Source organism: Zootoca vivipara, chromosome 3 (assembly GCF_965207765.1).
Source record: "Zootoca vivipara chromosome 3, rZooViv2.hap1.1, whole genome shotgun sequence".
Taxonomy (NCBI): Eukaryota; Metazoa; Chordata; class Lepidosauria; order Squamata; family Lacertidae; genus Zootoca; species Zootoca vivipara.
Genome location: NC_142586.1, coordinates 114,153,855 through 114,167,331, shown reverse-complemented (window position 1 = coordinate 114,167,331; position 13,477 = coordinate 114,153,855). Strand labels below are relative to the sequence as shown.

The 13,477-nt window shown below is 45.4% G+C and overlaps 1 protein-coding gene across 3 annotated transcripts in view; it reads right to left on the bottom strand.

The window, feature by feature from the left end:
* The window catches only part of FAM167A (family with sequence similarity 167 member A), a 50,396-nt gene extending 37,574 nt beyond the window's left edge, over positions 1–12,822 (bottom strand). For 2 of the 3 annotated variants that reach the window (XR_015949239.1, XM_035110881.3), the window contains exons 1-2: positions 12,418–12,822; positions 2,612–2,756 (exon numbers count right to left, since the gene is read on the bottom strand). The gene's annotated coding sequence lies outside the window, so the exon portion shown is untranslated. Of the gene's footprint in view, positions 1–2,611; positions 2,757–12,417 lie in introns of those variants that run through there. The other variant, XM_035110884.3, reaches the window with a different exon arrangement.
* Positions 12,823–13,477: the final 655 nt, after the last annotated feature.

Below are 13,477 nucleotides of genomic sequence, written 5' to 3'. Positions count from 1 at the left end.
GCTGAACGCTTGCTGGGAATTCATATAATTCCGACACCAAGTCTGCAATTATTCTGGGGGAATCCTTTCACAGAAAGAATGCTATTGAAAAACAAATCTTTATAGAGAACACAGGTCTTCTTTCTCCTCAACGTCGCCATTGTTTTGGGGGCAGATGCTCTAAATGGGATGTTGATAAAAGGCATTCAGAGAGAGAGAGAGAGAGAGAGAGAGAGAGAGAGAGAGAGAGAGAGAGAGAGAGAGAGAGAGAGAGAGAGAAGAAAGTGAATCTCTGGCTCCCTTGTGGCAGTTAATTGGGCTTTTTTTTTTGGAGAGTAGGAAGATAATACAGGTAGATAATTTGAGACTCATCTTAATAAACATAAGTCATCTAAAGGAGAGAGGTGATGATAAGGCCATTGCAAACCAAAACACCTCCATTCTTCAAAACCCACATTTCTCTGAATTTTCAATGCAGTTTTTTAGGCAGGTAATGGATGCAAAAAATGTACACACTAGGCTCAAGAGAAAGAGTGTGGTGCAGTGGTTAGAGAGTCAGACTAGCACCTGGGAGACCAGGGTTCAAATCCTCTCTTGGCCCTGAAGGTCACTGGGTAACCTTGGGCCAGTCATAGTCTCTCAGTGTAACCTACCTCGCAGGGTGGTTGTGGAGGTTAAATGGAGAACGGGAGAAGCATGTATGTCATATTGAATTCCTTGGAGAAAGGGGTAGGATATAAATGTTATCAATCAAGTGTGCATAAAGATGCATATAATGCAAGTCTGGAATTACTACTTGAAAATAAGACTCCAATACTTTGGCCACCTCATGAGAAGAGAAGACCCCCTGGAAAAGACCCTGATGTTGGGAAAGATGGAGGGCATAAGGAGAAGGGGACGACAGAGGACGAGATGGTTGGACAGTGTTCTCGAAGCTACCAACATGAGTTTGACCAAACTGCGGGAGGCAGTGGAAGACAGGAGTGCCTGGCATGCTCTGGTCCATGGGGTCACGAAGAGTCAGACACGACTAAACGACTCAACAACAACAAGACTTGCTAAGGTATATAAGACTGAATCATATAAGTGTTGGAAATGCAATGAGGTTGAGGGTATGTTCTTTCATATGTGGTGGACCTGTAAAAGGGTAAAAGAATATTGGGAAATAATTCATAACAAATTGGGGGGGGGGAGTCTTAAAGCACTTTTCCATAAAAACCAGAGTCCTTTCTGTTGGGGATAATTCAGACAGAAATTCCCAGGTGTGAAAAAAGGTTACTTATGTATGCCACTACTGCAGCCCATGTTATGTTAGCCCCAAAATGGAAAATCAGTGAGGTCCCAACCAAAGAAGAATGGCTACTTAAGTTGACAGAATATGCACAACTCGCAGACTTAACATACAGAAGAAGAGAACAAGAAATACATAGGTTTAAAGAAGATTGGAAAACATTTTTTTGAATATAGGGGGGGGGATTGTGTACATTTGAAAACGTTGGCAGCATTAAGATAAATTCAACAGTGTAAATAAGTTTTGATGGATGGAATAATGGATGGTTTGGCTTATATAAAATATGCATGGATTTATGTTATGCGAAATGAACCATGGAAAGAGAAGAAGGGAAGTCATTGATATTTTGAGATTGTCTAAATGAATATTTTACATTGTAAAACAGAAAATTTAATTATAGATAGATAGTTGATAGATAGATATAGTAATTATGAATAATTAGTATAGTAATTATGAATAATAATAATAATAATAATAATAATAATAATAATAATAATAATATTTATACCCCACCCTTCCCAGTCAAGACCGGGCTCAGGGCGGCTAACAATAAAAATATCAAAGCAAGCATAAAAGAAACAATTAAATTAAAATACAAATTAGATAGATAGATAGATAGATGATAGATAGATATATTATGCATATAATGACAAAATAAGAAATAAAAGAAGCTATGAGCAAGCAATTTAAAATCATACAGCATCTAGCACAGTGAATGCAGCTGCTACAATAGGCAGAAGAAGAACAGATGCTTGTGGTGAAACTGCAGACAGGACCCCATCACAAGAGCAGTACACTCTCCCCTCCTGTGGGTTCCAGCAACTGGTTTTCAGAAAGTTGATGCCTCCTGCTGTGGAAGCAGAGCGGACCTGGAAATGCCGGGACTTAAACCTGGGACCTTCTGCATTCAGTGCAGATGCTGTTCCTTGGATTCTTTTCGATCTGGCTGGTGAACAGGAAGCTGGACTAGAAGAGACTTTGGTCTGTTCCTTCTTTGACGTTCCAATGTCTGTAAACCTCCCTGAGCCCTCAGGACAGGGAAGAATACAAAGCCCAGCCGCTTTTATTTTTAGCTGCACTTTGGGGTTATTTACTTCCTTCTCAGACATCTGCTGCACCGGTCCAAAACAATGGCTGCACCAACGACCTTTGACTTGGGGAGACCCATCACCATGGTTACTGTGAATCTATTGCCCTATCTAGAGGAAGATCTTCTTAATCAAGGGGAGCGGTTTAGCAAGAGCCATAAATGCAACTGGCTCTTCATGCAGGGAATTCGTTTTCCCTCTCCACTCCCTCCACCATAATTCATAAGCTGAAGCTGAGGTAAACGGGACTTACCTGTCTCCACTCCAGCTTGCCTTTTCCTTGTAACGTTTGGAGGCAAATCGGTGAGATTCTCTTCGAGGAAAGAGCGTTCATGTATCCAACAGGACTGCAGTCAGCCTTGAAAGTCCCTCCAGCCAGAGGAGAGGTTAACTACCATCTGTGTGATAAAAATATATTGAGCAATCAATTAAAGCCATCAGGAACAAATATGTCAGCCTGGAAATTGAGAGAGAGAGAGAGAACTTAACTTTGAAAAGTCCCAGGGCTGCTCACAATGTATTTTAATTTTAATACAAATGCTAATTACAGGTAGGTAGCCGTGTTGGCCTGACGCAGTCAAAACAAAATAAAAAAATCCTTCCAGTAGCACCTTGTCATGGGTATGAGCTTTCGTGTGCATGCACACTTCTTCAGATACACTGAAACAGAAGTCACCAGAACCTTATGTATAGTCAGAGGGTGGGGTATTACTCAGAAGGGTGGTGGGAATGGGTGATTGGCTGATAGGAGTGGTGAACCTGTAGATGTTAACGACTGTTAGCGACTGTAATTGGTCTTGCAGGGAAAAGCAAGGGCTGAGGTGCTAAAGAAAGCTTTATCATGTATAATGAGATAAGCATCCAGTGTCCCTATTCAGACCAGGTCTCTCCATGGTTTTAAGCTTGGTAATGAGTTGCAATTAACAGTCATCAACAGGTTTACCACCCCTATCAGCCAATCACCCATTCCCACCACTTTTCTGAGTAATACCCCTCCCCACCCTCTGACTATATATAAGGGTCTGGTGGCTTCTGTTTCAGTGTATCTGAAGAAGTGTGCATGAACACGAAAGCTCATACCTATGACAAACTTAGTTGGTCTCTAAGGTGCTACTGGAAGGATTTTGTTATTTTGTTTTGACAAATACTAATGATTGTTATTATTTGCATTTATTTGTCACTTACAACAGAACATGTCTCAGAGCAACACTGGATTCCTGGCGAGGCAGTTTACCATTTGAACCACACTACCACCCATATAGGGACGCGAGTGGCGCTGTGGTCTAAACCACTGAGCCTAGAGCTTGCCGATCAAAAGGTTGGCGGTTTGAATCCCCACGTTGCTCAGTCCCAGCTCCTGCCAACCTAGCAGTTCGAGAGCACGCCAAAAGTGCAAGTAGATTAATAGGTACTGCTCCGGCGGGAAAGTAAACAGCGTTTCCGTGTGCTGTTCTGGTTTCAGTGTTCCATTGTGCCAGAAGCAGCTTAGTCAAGCTGGCCACGTAACCCGGAAAAACTGTCTGCAGACAAACGCCGGCTCCCTCAGCCTGTAAAGCGAGATGAGCGCCGCAACCCCAGAGTCATTTGCGACTGGATTTAACTGTCAGGAGTCCCTTTACCTTTACCTTTACCTTTACCACCCATATATACTTTGTTGTGGAAGGGTCAATCTTGATTTGGGAGTGTGGTGAAAGAATTGCATGCTGGTGTCCCCACCAAGAAACGTCTTGGAGTTCTCTAGGAGATGATCTACCCAGGTGGGGCTACCTACCTGTCAATCACCTGACATCCCAATGACATCAAGTGACCTGGTTTGGCCCACACTGTTTGGAATCAACCAGCATGGACAAAGACACAGTGCTTTTCAAGTGCTGACGATCAGAGCAGTTGGCTTGGCCTCTTGGCCTCAATGGGGATACATCTAATGTGTGTGTCTAACACCAACATCTTCCCCAAAAGAGCAGAAGTAAATAACATGATAGCCAATTGATTAGGATTAGCATGACAGCAATCCCAACTCCTGTGCATCGTTTCCTGTGAGTAAGCTTCCTTGACCTCAGTGGTGATTACTTCTCATTGCATAGGTTCAAGATGTGGAAGATATTGAACTTTAATGAAAGGTCATCAGCTGACCGAAATGGCTTTTAATTAGAAATGCAGTCTTGCAAAGACCTACTGCCTTTTAAACAGCTATTGTGAAGCAGGAACCTCTGCGAATCTGGCCTCTGCTTGGTTACCAATATATTTCTCATTCTCTGACTCTCTTTAGGGCTGCAGTAAAAGGTCACAAGCAAACCTGAAAGCTTTGCTATCACCTCATTCATTTGCTGGAGCAATGGAGGACCACCAATTGCCCTTGTGCTCCAGCAGATCACATAACCACTCAAGAGCACAAGGGCACTCTCCCCTCCTAGCTCAGCTGGTTAGAGCATGGTGCTGATAATGCCAAGGTTGCAGGATCAGTCGCCATATGAGACAGCTGCATATTCCTGCACCGAAGGGGGTTGGACTAGATGAGCCTCAGAGTCCCTTCCAACTCTCCAATTTTATGATTCCTGTGACGGAGGAGATGTTTGCAAGGGGTAGCAGAGTCACCTTCAACCTTGCGGAATTAGATTGTGAGATCTTCATTGCTTGCACAACACAGAGATACCGCCGCCGCCTACCTCCGTGGAAAAACTAACAGCGGTGCTTAGAACGTTCTGATGCCACAACCTCATTCTTTAATCAAGTACCTCCAAGTGCGTAACTCGACTGTGTTTGCATTATTACCGTGGAGAGGTTGGTATTTGAGTATATACTTAAGCAATTAGCATTCTTTTGCAGCTTGAAGGAGCTCCCGTTACATAGTTCACATATTGTCACCCAACTTTTAAAAAAAGTCACAAGCAGCCCTGCTCATAACCAGGAAGCATTTTAAGAAAAGAAAAAGAGAGGGTTTAAGGACGTTTGCAAGGAGTGGCTGCGTCAGGTGGAGATCAGAAATCCAGATAAGGGCGGCATAATGCAAGCAGTTATGAAAAGATTCCAGCCACAAAGCTGGCAGATTTCAGGATCTTCCCTGACCAGATAAGAAGAAGTTCTAAGCTCTTTGTTGACAAAGTCCTTCTGTATCCTAGAGAAATTCAACCCCTTCTTAAAGGCATTGGAACCAAAGCCAAGTATGATCTTTGCATTCCTCCCAGTTCTTTGGAGTAAAATGAGGCAACTTTAGCCGAAGGGGAGGCATGGCTCATTACCCTCAGAGAGTTGGAAAACATCCATTGCACCTGTGCAGAGCATGTCAGTATGTGAAGGGAGGGACATTTAATCTATAGGACCCTGCACACCTCAGAAAGCGACAGGATTTGACAGTAAATGGGTGTTCAGAGCAACGACCTCATTCACACGACCCAAATGCCCCATATTACACTAGTGGCCAAAATTGTGGAAACCTTTTGGGGGAAAGTGTTTTTCTGAGGTTTGATTGCTCATAACACCACTTTTCTTTGGAGTAAAACCATACAATTATATATCAATGGAAAGATCCTTTAATGAAGAATGTAATGCAACAAAGGTTGTTCAATTATCTGTATTCTATCAAAAGTTATAGCCAAATAACCAGAAAAACATTATAGCCAAAAAGTTATAGCCAAATAACCAGAAAAATGACTTGCTTAGGTTGATACCGTATGCAGTAGCTTTCCTCCATTTGAATGTAGCCAATGAGCATGAGCATTTAGAGAGCCAATCAGGGGTTATGAACCATCAAACCTCAGAAATACACTTTTTCCAAAAGGTTTCCACAATTTTGGCCACTAGTGTATTGGCAAAGCAGCATTGGTCCAAAGCAGGCATCCCCAAACTTCGGCCCTCCAGATGTTTTGGACTACAATTCCCATCATCCCTGACCACTGGTCCTGTTAGCTAGGGATCATGGGAGTTGTAGGCCAAAACATCTGGAGGGCCGCAGTTTGGGGATGCCTGGTCCAAAGTGTGCCCATCCTGAGTAAGGGTCAGACTAGCTATCTCTCAATCCATTCAAGAAGTTGACTTATTCTGAGACTGACCTGGAGATGTCAGAGATAGACGCTGGGGGCTTCTGCATGGACAGCATGTGGTCTGCCACTGAGCTATGGCCCATAAAAGCCCATAAAAGGTAAACCAATAACATATGTACCCACAAATAGGTATTCCACATTGTGCTATATTGAATGTCCCACCAGCACAAGCGTTTCATCTTGTGAAGGAATGGTGCTATTCTTGTTAGGACCTGGGCAGGGAGGAGAATTAAACCCCTCTCACATGCTGCAGCCCCCATGAAAACCATCATGAAGAAGGATATTGACAAGCTGGAACGAGTTCAGAGGAGGGTGACCAAGAGGCTGGAGACAACAGTTGAATAAGTTAGGCATGAGAAGACTGAGAGGTGATATGATAGCCCTCTTCAAATATCTGAAGGGCTGCCAACATAGAAATGAGATTCTGACTAAACATTAGGAAGAACTTTGCTGGTGAGAGCCATTCAGCAGTGGATGGGCTCCCCACTTCAGAAGTTGATGGGCTCGCCTTCCATGGAGGTTTCTAAACAGAGGTTGGGTGGTCATCTGTGAGAGATGCTTTAGCTGTGAATCCTGCATTTCAGGAAATTCGACTAGATGTCCCTTGGGTTCCCTCCCAGCTCTACAATCTACTGCCCCCTGGGTCCTTTCCAATGTTAAGATTCTATTATTCTATGAGCTTGCTCCATCTTCAATGTGAAGGTATTTGAAGATGGCTATCATATTGCCTCTCAGTCTCCTCTTCTCCAGGCTAAGCATACCCAAATTGCTTAATTATTCCTCATAAGGCTTGGTTTCCAAACCTTTGATCATTTTGGTCGCTCTCCTCTGCACATGCTCCAACTTGTCAATATCCTTCTTAAACTGTGGAACCAGAACTGGGCACAGGACTCCAGGTGTGGTCTGATGCCATTTGTTGAATTGCATTAGCTTTTTTGCAGCTTTGTTGACTATAATTTCAGTTTCAATTACAGTAATTATTTCTATGTGTGCATCTATGCAGATGCAAATATGTGTGAGTGTGAGGCACACTTTTAGCAAGTGTTTATCCTAAAATATCCTGCGCTGTTAGATAGCACCTTCTTATGAATGACTTAGAGACCATGTCTCCAAACAACATTGACTCCTTTTGGAAATGTACTATATTTAGTGTACTCTCAGACTGGGGAATGACTTCCCCCCTTCTGTTCTTCTGCTCATGGGAAGAAGAAGAAGAAGAAGAAGAAGAAGAAGAAGAAGAAGAAGAAGAAGAAGAAGAAGAAGAAGAAGAAGAAGAAGAAGAAGAAGAAGAAGAAATTTTGTTTTGTTTTTGTTTTATTGACAGGAGCCACACCTGGGAGTCGGTGGGTCCTTCATCAAGCTTCGGCATCTTCTCTGTGGCAACATTGCATTGATAAATGTTGCCATAGCGATCAGCGAAGAGATGGCCAGCAAGCTTTGAAGCCACGAGTGAGCAATAAGGCTCTTCAAAAGAATAAAAAAAGGGGGGAATCTTCCACAGCCACACTTTCTTTCCTGTCCTTCAGTGGCAAGGGAAAAACAAGCAGAGGGGTGTTGGGTTATGTGAAAGAAAACTGGGTGCCAGTTTGAAAAGAGATTTTAATTTTTTTGCTTTATAGTGTGATGCATGGGCAATCCCACCCCACCCCACCCCTCCGAATACTTGCCTACATTTGGAGGAGCGAAATAGACAAATGGAATGGCTGGTGGGAATTGTAGGTCAGCAACAGTTCTGGAGGGCCAAAGGTGCCCCACCCAATTTAGACCCTAAAACTTTTTGGGGGGATAGAAACAGGGGCAGAGGAAGGGGGTGCAGTGGGGACGGACCGCCCCGGGTGTCACCACTAAGGGGGGGGTGACAAAATGCCAGGCGGCACTCACCATGGGGCCTGCAGCACGCCTGAGCCATGCATCTCTCCTGGGAAAGACGCGGTGGGCTGGGCTTCCGCAGGCTTCACGCTGCCCAAACAGTCTGCCCGCTGCCTCCCCCCCCAACTGTAGGGTGGCTGAGTGGGAGGAGGAGGCAGGCTCCTCGAAGGCCCCATGGTGCATCCTGCCTGGCTCACCCCACCCCCGCAGGTAGGTGGCCCCGCCCCTGGGCACAGGGCATGTGCGCCGCCCCAAGCGCCCGATTGGGCAGAAATGGCCTGCGGGGCACCAACTAGCCACCCCTGGTTTGAGTCCTGCATGTACACAGTGCTAAGTGACCATTCAGTAGGCTGCCATCCATATCAAACCTATGCCACTATATGGCATCCTTGGGCAAGGGCCAACGATTGATCAAGGCTCCAGATACCCCTTTAAAAAACAACAACCCAACAACTTGAAATTCTGCTTATCATCAGCATGAGGCCATCATTTCGATTTCCTATCACGCCGCTAAATATTTGATGTAAAAAAAGGATCATAAGAGAATTTGCAGGAACAAATTCATGCCAGCCCTGCTGAGAGTCCTTAGTGTTTGCTGACGACAGGATGCAATTTTCTAGTGCTTTTGCAGAAGGCGGTTGAGAAATTGCAGAACAGCATTTTTCCACCTTCCCAAAGCTGTGCATTGCAAAAAGAAAAAAGAAAAAAAAATAACATCCTGCTTATTTAAATGGATGGATGGACGTGAGCCTGCAAATGGGTAAACAAATATAGAAACTAAGCCAATTAATAATAAATGGGAGATTCGTATTATATCTGCGTATTATGCCCTTGGGGAAATCTGTCCCAGGGTCTGTTTGCTTGACCTTTGGTGTGTGTGGGGGAGAGGTGTCACATGGTGCGAAGATTGCCAGAATTTTAACTCAAGAAATCCAGCATTTCTAGGCATGTGCGATGTACTGGTCAGAGTGCTGGACAAGGATTGGGGAGACTTGGGTTCAAATCCCACCACAGTCATGGAGCTCCTACCTTGCAAAAAAGGGGAGTAAAGAATGATGACCGTTGCCTTGAGCTCCTTGGTTGAAAGGAGGGATACAGGTGTGATTGTGATGATGGCAATGATAATGTCAATTAATTAATAATTATAATAATCAAAGTTCCTTTGCCTTGTGGCATACTGCCTTTTTAGGTAGGTACATTTTTGAAACGTGCATATTTGCAAACTATGCTAAGAATGGATCCACCCCATTTAATAGCAAACAATGACCACTCCCCACATCAAATGGGGTCACAAGCAGCCCCCCCCTGAAACCCAATGCGACTCCTGGTAGTTCAGGCTGGCCTCATCCTCCCCAGGAGGATACCTGGAGGCCTCCACCTACCTCAGCCAATCGCCCAATCCCACCTGGGGAGGCATTGCAAAGGGATTGGCCAGGTAAGGGGAGGGACCAGCCTGCCCAAACAACAGAAAGTGAATCTTAACTGAGAAGCAGCAGTCGGCTCCAGAGCTTCTCCCACCCTGCCCTCCCTCAGTTAAGTCTTCTTTTGCACCTTAACCTCTTCTCCACAGGCACGCAGGCGCTGCTATGTCAAGGTCGCTGTTGAAGGGCCAGAAAGGAATTATCCTGCATTGGCAGGTTTTACCTTTCCCATAGCAAAATGTCACAACTTTGGCAGTTTCAGGCATTGGGCGGAATCCTTTAGTCCAGGCTCCCCAAACTAAGGCCTGTGGGCCGGATGCGGCCCAATCGCCTTCTAAACCCGGCCCACGGACGGTCCAGGAATCAGCATGTTTTTTCATGAGTAGAATGTGTCCTTTATTTAAAATGCATCTCTGGGTTATTTGTGGGGCCTGCCTGGTGTTTTTACATGAGTAGGATGTGTCCTTTTATTTAAAATGCATCTCTGGGTTATTTGTGGGGCCTGCCTGGTGTTTTTACATGAGTAGGATGTGTCCTTTTATTTAAAATGCCTCTCTGGGTTTGTTCATGTTTTTTTCCAAAATATAGTCCGGCCCCCCACAAGGTCTGAGGGACAGTGGACCGGCCCCCTGCTGAAAAAGTTTGCTGACCCCTGCGTCTATCTTCCTAAATGGGGGGGGGGGAGAAGCAGTGACCCACGCCTCCCTTGTGGCGGTGATACCAGGGTTCCTCATTAAAGGGGTATTGAGGGGAGGCACTGGCCATACGCTGAGAGGTTGTCATTGCTCTCCCCTCCAATGGCGGCGAAACGGGGGGCGGGCTCTCGGCTTGAACATATGATCTCCAGAGCCAGCCCAATCCCCACACATTCTGGATAACCCTGAAGTCTCTCAGATCCCTAGCTGGGGACTGGGAAGGATAAATGCCCAATGCCTGAGCCAAGGTCTCCCTACATCTGAATCTTAATAAAGTTGTGGCCAATTTTAATCCCATAGCAAGTTGTCTCATTGTCATTGTTCCGCTCAGGGGTCACCTGGGGCTGAGGGGACTCCACCTGTCCACGCAACAAGAGCACACCTTTCCTACTTTCTTTTTGGATTCTAAAACAGCCTTTCCAATCTTGGATCCTTGGGAGTTAGGCACTTAGGAAGGTGTCTTGGTATACCAACTCAGACCACTGGTTCATCTGAGCAGTGACTTTCCGGGGTCTGAGGCAAGAGATGTTCCCTACTTGGGGAATCAAAGGGTTGAACATGAGACCTTCTGCATGCCAAGCAGATCCCCTGAGCATCTTCCCCCCCCCCCAAGGGCTGAGATCAAAATCTGTCACTAGCTTTGTATTGCTTTTCTTTCGCATTTTCAAAAAGTGGATGCAGAACAGCAGGCAAAAGGGGAGGGGGAGGGGGAGCCAATCCATTTCATCAATGAGAACTGCAAAGGGTGTGGAACCTTTTCAGAAAGGCTTTCGAAGCTAAATAAGAGACGGGGTGTGGGGGTGTGCTGCTGAGTCTGCAATCATATGAAAATCACAGGCTCTGAGGGGAGAAATTCCACCCAGTTCTCGTTTAAGGGTGAACCTACAAAATTTGCACTTTTTGAAATAATCTGCGGATTGGAACGCAGTCCTCTTCTGAAGTTCACACTTGTGCAATTTTGCTGTGCAATTCTCCAGGCAAGTGACAGGCGCTGGGATGAAGTATCCAAAGAAATGCACATATTGGTGAACACACCATATAAAAATGTATTAAACTGGGGGAAACTGCTTTGCAAAAAAAAAAAAAGGAAAATCAGGGTGAGGGGAATGCACACAGAAATGTGCGCAGGTGGAGAAATTTGCACTAAAATACAGAGGAATGTTCATGAGGACTAGTAGATTTTTTCTATGGGGAAATGTGGAGCACTGGGTTCAAGACTGGAAGAATAAGGAAAACAGAAATGGGCAGATCTGCCCAGCCCTTGTTCTCTCCAGCCACAGAAGCCACAGGACCCATCACATTCAACTAGGTACAACATGGGTTCGAACAGAATCTCACCACCTTTTCTGCTCGCTGCTGCTGTATTTGTGGGTGCTCCTTCATTCAAAGCGCTGCTCCCCATTCCCCATCTCCCCACAACTGGAAGGCATCTTGGCCGCTCTTGCTTGAAACCTCGCATCCTATTGTCCTTCCCACGTTGACACCGCGCTTCCATAAGGTCCCTCAATATCCAATGTGTCAAGATCCGGATTTCGTCCTGCACCACTCATGACTTCTTGGCAGGGTGTGTGTGTGAGAGAGAGAGCGGTCAGAAGGAGCGTAGTTGTGGGGCTGCTCACACCCAGCAAACAACAGGCTCAGAAATAAAGCCTGCCTTCCCTTCTTGGGAGATAAGCAGAGAGACATCTATCCTAATTCCTCTAAGCAGGTTTTAGGGAACGAAGGGGCGTGTTCCTTTCTGCAGAGCCGGCTGCCAAAGCTGCACTCTTGCAGTCGCAACCTTTGAGGTTTTTAGAAATATATGCACATAGGTATATATGGGATGAAATTGCCCGCGGGAACAAGATGCGTAAATGTCAACGTCTCCACCTGGTGGCAAGAGCCCTGGGGTAAGGGTGGGTGCGAGAATTTGCACACCATTGATAAGGTACCAGTAACACCTTCAGGAAACTATCATTTCCTGTCTCCTTTCAGGTGGTGGGTAGGATGGAAGGTGGCAGAGAAGCTGGAGAGTTAAAAATATATTAAACTTACCAGAATTTGCATGGCATCAAGGGCATCCCCCATTAATATTCCAGTGATGAGACTTCAAGGCTTTGCTCTGCCTCTCTCGCTCGGCTTTCTAACTTGAATATCTTCAGCTGTGCTGCTGCTGCTGCTGATGTTGTTGTTTCCAGCCCTCCTCCAAACCTCCAGGTCACTGGCTGTGTCTCTCTTGGCTTTGAAAAATGTGTGTGCATCTTTTTCTCGTTTTTTTCAAAGGGACTTCTCTCCCACCGTGTGTGTGTGTGTGTGTGTGTGTGTGGTTGCGTCAAGGCCGTTGCCTAGCTACCACCGTACTATTCCAGTTTGAGGCTTTTCACGCCGGTATTTCTGTCCGCTGTCTCTCATTCATGCCAGCCAGCCTGGGATCCTACCTCCCACTAAGACATAACCCTGAAGAGACCCAAAAGAGAAAAGAATGCCTGTTTTTCTTCTTTTTTAACAAGTGAGGCTGGGTCCTAAGACCTGCCAGGTTTTATTCAAGATTCCTTGCAAGGGAGGTTCCAGGTGCCTAGACAAAAAACATAGAGTTGTAGAGTTGGAAAGGGACCCCTGAGGGTCCTCTAGTCCACCCCACCCCTCGCAATACAGGAATCTCAGCTAAAGAATCCCTGACAGAGTTTTATCATATGTGGTGGACTTGTAAAGTAATCAAAAGCTATTGGGAAATAATTTAAAATGAAATGAAAAAAAAATGTCCTAGCTTTTTTGCTAGGCATTACAGGTCATTGCTGTTTAGTGGTTTAGTCGTGTCGGACTCTTCGTGGCCCCATGGACCAGAGCATGCCAAGCACTCTTGTCTTCCACTGCCTCCCACAGTTTGGTCAGACTCATGTTGGTAGCTTCGAGAACACTGTCCAACCATCTCGTCCTTGTGCCCTCAATCTTTCCCAGCATCAGGGTCTTTTCCAGGGAATCTTCTCTTCTCAACAGGTGGCCATTTGATGCTCACCTCTCTCTTTCTTAACGTTATGCAGTGTATAAAACCTTTCTAAATTAAACAGAGGCTTGATTTTGTGTTTTGAGTGTGTGAGAACGCAGATCTCTGACA